This window comes from Cervus elaphus, chromosome 15, assembly GCF_910594005.1.
Source record: "Cervus elaphus chromosome 15, mCerEla1.1, whole genome shotgun sequence".
Lineage (NCBI taxonomy): Eukaryota > Metazoa > Chordata > Mammalia > Artiodactyla > Cervidae > Cervus > Cervus elaphus.
In genome coordinates this window covers 45654987-45661771 of record NC_057829.1, presented here as the reverse complement: position 1 = coordinate 45661771, position 6785 = coordinate 45654987, and the positions used below count along the sequence as shown (strand labels likewise).

At 36.1% G+C, this 6785-nt stretch overlaps 1 non-coding gene across 1 annotated transcript; it reads left to right on the top strand.

Moving 5' to 3' along the window:
- Nucleotides 1-6340: 6340 nt before the first annotated feature.
- On the top strand, nt 6341-6412 carry TRNAC-GCA. The gene has a single exon. It is a non-coding gene; the product is annotated as a tRNA-Cys (tRNA).
- The last annotated feature ends 373 nt before the right edge of the window (nt 6413-6785 follow it).

The window sequence follows — 6785 nt, the reverse complement described above, 5'->3', positions numbered from 1 at the left end:
GGACATAATGAAGGACAGGGAAGTCTGGCATGCTGCAGTCCATGGGGTCACAAAGTGAAATGAAAGTGAAAGTTGTTCAATCATGTCTGACTCTCTGTGATACCATGGACTATACAGTCCATGGAATTCTCCAGGCCAGAATACTGGAGTGGGTAGCCTTGCCCTTCTCCAGGGGATCTTCCCAAGCCAGGGATCGAACACAGGTCTCCCCCATTGCAGGCAGATTCTTTACCAGCTGAGCCACAAGGGAAGCCCAAGAATACTGGAGTGGGTAGCCTATCCCTTCTCCAGCGGGTCTTCCCGACCCAGGAATTGAACCCGGGTCTCCTGCATTGCAGGCAGATTCTTTACCAACTGAGCTATCAGGGAAGCCCTGGGGTCATAAAGTACTCAGCATCATTAGTCATCAGAGAAATTAAGATTATAAGTGTTGTTGTTCAGTCGCTAAATTGTGTCCGACTCTTTGTGACTCGACACAACTTAGCGACTGAACAACAACACTTAAAATTTTAATTTCTCTGATGACTAATGATGCTGAGTACTTTTTCTGTGCTTACTGACCTTTCTTCTGTTATGAAGTGTTGATATTCAAGTCTTGACTCATTTTCTATAAATTAGGTTGTTCTGCTTATTATAGAATCACGGGAGTTTTTTAAATATATTCTTAATATCACCTGTTTCTTAGATTTATGTACTAAAATATATATTCTAATAGTTTGTGGCATGCCCTTGATTTCTACAAAAATAAAAGACAATATTTTAAAATTTATTTTTAGTTGGAGAATAATTGCTCTATAGTTGTGTTGGTTTCTGCCATCCACCAACACAAAAAATAAAAGACAATATTTATTGAGAATGCCCAAGTAACCTCAGAATTTTGCAATACTGATACACCTTAAAAAATCAACCTCTGTCTCTATTACTCTTGTCTATTAAGTTAGCCTAATAACATAGTTTATCAAAACACATACCTTACTATAAAAATTAAGACAAAAGTATAAAATGTTAAAAAAATTATTTGAAGTGATAACATTTTCTAGTTTGAACTGGTATGTGAAAATATGTATCAATACCTTTTTTACAATATGCAAAGCCAACCAAATTTGATTATTTCAATTATTTTCACTTTAGCTGGTGGGTGCACTGGATATTAAATTTTATCTACTTATATATTTTTTTCCCAATGAGTTAGCAGCAAGAAGTAAAAACCCTTCACCTTGCATCTGCCCTCAGTGAAATGTCTTTAATGAAAAATTATACCAAGTAATATACAAGTCAATGCTCAGTACTGTTTTAAGGTAGAATTTTGATGAGCAGGTAACACATTTGAGGAAAAAGACTTTTGAGTTACAAACATTTTCACATTGTGGACCCAAGGTTCTGGCTTAATAATAGATATTGTAAAACATGCAGTCTTCTTCCAGTCACCCTCCTCCCGTTTCAAAGTTAGACAGACATCCTTCAAGGAGAGAAGAAGTAAAAGAATACCTGAAGAGGGAGCAAGAAGATTAGACCATGACAGACTTTCTGAGCAGAGTCATCCTTCCCACCCCTCTAGCTGTGCTCTGGCCAGGTATCGTGAAAGTTTGAAGTAGGAATGGAGTTTATATCAATGCAATTTGCCATCAGCTGATGAGCTTATACAGTCCATGGAATTCTCCAGGCCAGAATACTGGAGTGGGTAGCCGTTGCCATCTCCAGAGGATCTTTCCAACCCAGGGATTGAACCCAGAATCTGCCTTGTAGGCAGATTCTTTACCAGCTGGACCACCAGGGAAGCCCGCTCTGGCCAGGAGTGCAATACAAATGCTAGACAGGTTTGAGGATCTGAAAGTTGGAGGATCTGAAAGACTTTACCCTGCTTCCCAAAACCAGGTACAGGAGTTTTTAATGGGTCTCCATGATGAAAGACATTAAAATGAGGTATATATAAATTGAGGCTGGTCCAGGAAACATACACATGTTTCTAGATGTGGCTTCATGAGAGAAGCCAAATAGAGAAGCTTCTATTTTTTACGCCTCCAAGAAAGTTGCAGATGTTAACTGAGAGAGACACACCAAGGCAGGGCAGGGGGACAGGGGAGAGAAAGAGATTATCTGGAAACACCTTTGACTGTAATGAGGGTAACTATGTACAAAAAAAGTGACCTGGACTATAAAGTACCCAATTCAGAAACAGTAGCTGGGGGCAGTATGAAAGGCTGTTGACACCTGCAGGAGATTGTATGCACTTCATCAGATGCCACTGACACAAACAGGTAGTCTGGTAACCCCACCCAACAATGTAGCAATTTAGATGCCACTAAAGCTACAATGAATGCAAAAAAGGAGATAATCATTAACTTGTGTTTAAATGTCACTAGATAAAATCTAGTAAGCATAACCAAGGCTTTCTAGGTGGCTCAGTGGTAAAGAATTCGCCTGTTAGTGCAGGAGATGCAGATTTGATGCCTGGGTCTGGAAGATCCCCTGGAGAAAGAAATGGCAACCCACTCTAGTATTCTTGCTTGGGAAATCCCATGGACAGAGGACACTGGCGGGCTATAATCCATGAGGTCATAAAACAGACACAACTTAGCCACTAAACAACAAAAACAAGCATAACCAAAATTACATTGACTGGCATCAGGCAGAAGAGGCACTTTATAAAATTTAAGTTGAATCACAGAAAAAAATTATTTTTATGAACATCTGGGTACATAGCTTATAAAATTAAAACATTTTGGACTAAAAGGAACTTTAAAAGTTGTCTACTCCAAACTTGTCATTTAGCCAATAAAGAAGCAAATGTCTGGTGAGGGTAAGAGGTTATTCTTACTTATACAAACTTACTCCACATAATTAGTAACACAGAACCAGAAGCCAGTGTCCTGTTTTCTAGTCTATACTTCTTTCTTCTACATCATACTACCTCACTATTCTGTAAAAGCTATATTTATATTATTGCAATAAAAATTACCATTTTAACACATAAGCAATTTCATATGAATTATGAATATACTTATACAAGCTTGATAGGTAGGCAACTACAGCATGTCAATTTTTAGTCTTGTTCTCAATGAATGTTAAAAATATTCCATCTGGGTGTTCAAAGTAATTTTGCTTCTAGGTTTGCTAGAGGCAAGAAAGGGATGTTTTATTATTAACACAACTCAAATCAAGTTGTTAAAACCAATTTTAAATATTTTATCACCAACCTGTCAACATATATGTAAAAACTAGATGAAAAATCAATCGATAGTGAACCTGACTTTTAGGTTTACTTTGTCTAGTAAGACAAATATATTGCAGCTTCCCTGGTGGCTCAGATGGTAAAGAATCTGCCTGCAACGCGGGAGACCCAGGTTGGATCCCTGGGTTGGGAAGATCCCCTGGAGAAGGAAATGGCAACCCACTCCAACATTCTTGCCTGGAAAATCCCATGGACAGAGGAGCCTGGCGAGCTACAGTCTGTGGGGGTCACGATGAGTCAGACATGACTGAGCAAGTAACACACAGAAAGAAACTATACCATATGTTTTGGGGACACTTTCTTTAATCTTTGATTTTTTATATAAATACTTTGATATATGCTTCTTGGAAAATTTACTATTAAACTGATTGCCCAGGTAAGAGTGAGTAGAAACTTTAGTGTCCTTCTGATTTTTTTTTTCCTTCTGATTTTTGGTTACAATCATGTTCCATTCCTCATTAAAGAAGAAGTACAAGTATATACAAAATGCCTCATAAATTTTGTTGGGTTTTTTTGTATTTTACGTCATGCTAATTTCAATAAGTTTACTGAACTAATAACCTTCATCTCCTAACACCAAATCTGGTATTTTTCCTACTTTTAAGCTTTACATATTTACAAATATGTAACCTATTATAAGCCATTCTTTCTGAGAATTGATAAATGGATATTTTTTTATATAATCACCATCATTTTATTTTTTTTTTAGATATTTCTAGAAGTCACATATTTATTCTACTAATCACAAGAATCATAAATAACTTTGAATGGAAATTAGCATTTGCAAAAGATTCTGATATGCATTAGTGGATTTGATATTCAAAACAATCCAGAGAAGTAGAAATAATTTAAAAATAAGGATAATGTTAGTAACAAAAGAATGATACTGATGGGAAGTTTATTTATCATTCTCAATTAAAGATTCTTTTTTAAAAAAAAAGCTCAGGAAATTTAAATTGGCCAATGTCAAGAAGTTTATATTCCATACATACTCCAATTTAAATGTTAACAGGGGATTTATTGTAGACTAAAACCATCTTTAGTATAAATATTAATAAAAATACTTTATAAGTGTAAAGTAATAAAAAATGCAAGGAGATGTTATTCAATCATGAGAAGGAAAAAAATACAGACTTAGCCTTAGAACACATGTCACAAGTTACATGACTCCTGCTGAGGGACTGAGAGAAATAATATTCCAGGAATAAGAGAGAAATTAGACACATTCTATCATCCCTGTATTTTGTCATTAGAGTAACTCAGTGATGCTAAATTCTAATGAGAAAAATAAATAATATTATGAATTAAGACATTCCTAGGTATAGTGTTCTAAAATCAGCACTTAGATATGTGTGTGTGTAGATAGTTGCTACAGCCAAGTGGCTGAATTTGAGGATATTTAACCTTTCTATATCTGTGACTTATTTTTTAAAAAGTCTGTATCAGGATTCAGCTCCTGAGTAAGATACACTGACATGCAACAGGCCAAAGCTCTCACTGAAGACCAGAAGTGCCTAACAAAAATAAATCCTAAAGATACCAGAGATGTGTGAAAACAACAAGGATTCAATGAACTAAACTTTAATAAAGGAAGAATCTTTCTGGCACTTTCTAACCCTTTCTGCTACTTCATTTTATTCATAAGATTTATCACTACCCACATTATACAGATCACACTCACTTATCTGAAATACTTAGAACTAAACATCTTGAGAAATCCTATGCTTTTTAACTTTAGAAAAGCAATATAGTGCATATACTCTTCTATTATAACATCCATATCAAATCAAGCAAATTAATACTCCTATAATAAAATCTATGAATATCCACTCTAATCGTGATGAATAAAAATTATAAACATTCTTTCACTAATTTAGGTCAGGGGATGAGTTATAAGGAATTTTCTGATCTCCAGAAGCTTTGATTTCAGAATTACACTAAAGAGAAATGTATTATATTTTTGTCATTAATTGTCTGCCTCCCCTAAAAGGTCAGTTCTGTAAGGGCAAAGACTTTTTTATGTTTGAATTTTTGTAGCCCCAGATCCTAGAACACTGCATGATTCATAGGAAGCTTCAAGTAAGTGAGCACATGATGGTTTGCAAAAGGATGCCCAGGAAAGAAAAAAGGAGCTGCTTCATCAACCACAAGACGAGTCTGAGTATGGTTTATCTGCTTAACCAGAAATGCATCATAAGTAATTGAGGACTTTTCAGCTCAGCAGATGAGGATGTCCTGAAAAGTTACAGCACTAACATATATCAAGACAAGAACAACTGCAGATGTTTAATACAGATCGAGCCTAGAGAATATAATAAAAAAGGGAGAAATAATTTTTTTCATAAAGATGATCTCTATAAAAGCTCTTCATTTAAAATCCTCCACGTCTTCCTGGGGAATGGCAGTTTATAAACAAAATACTATAAACTGTTTGCATGGAAAAAAACTGTATGGAACACAGAGGTCATTCCAATACACAAATAAATACTAACAGTACATTTAGCAAGCAAAAATAGGAAAGAAACAATGAAACATTTAAATTGCATCCATTTAAAAGACATTTCTTAATACAAAATACCTAAGCTTTTCATGATATTGCAATCTTTGTGTTGAAAGAGATCTTGGGAGGTCACACAGGACTTATGCCTGAATCACCCTGGGCAAGGGAAAAGCTATATAGGAATCAACTTTTAGAAGAAACAGTCAAATGAGCATAATTTGTTAACCAAAAAAAAAAAAAAGTACCAACCAGTCTTCATTTTACCTTATGATATGTCTGAGGGTGTACAAGGACTGTTACAAAGATACACAAATGAAGATAATGTCCCTGAAGTTGCAGAATTTTTTCTCTTTTAAAGTAAAATACAATAAAGTTATTTAACTGAGGACTTAGAAGCATGAGGGCATGTTCATCTGGTACTCAGAACTGAGATAGGCAAAACATCAGTGTAGGCTGGTAAAGAACTATGGGACTTGATCAGAACCTTCCTTGATATTCAGTTTGTGGATGAGTGGAATCTATAAGGAAAACAGTTTCCTAAGGAAGGGAGAAGCATGGGAGAATACATGGAATTAAGCATTACAAAGCGCAATAGCCTAAGCTAGGGTTCCCCAGTGGCTCAGTTGGTAAAGAGTTTGCCTGCAATGCAGGAGACCCAGGTTCAATCCCTGGGTGGGGAAGATACCCTGGAGAAGGAAATGGCAACCCATTCCAGTATTCTAACCTGGAGAATCCCATGCACAGAGGAGCCTGGCAGGCTACAGTCTATGAGGTCACAAGAGTCAGACACACCTTAGTGACTAAACCCCCACCACCACACATCACTTTACTTATAAACCCAAGCAGAAAGCATGTGATGTGAAGGAGCTAATGCAGTCGAGTCATGAAGGGCCTGGCCTCTGGAATTTGACCAACACTTACTCAATTAGCCATCATAGGCAAATGACCTGATTTCTTAAAGCTTTAGCAAATATTACAATTACAGATAAAGCCAATAAAGCACTGAGTCTGGTACATAGTTTGAGTTCAGTATGTGTCACTTGTTAGTACTAT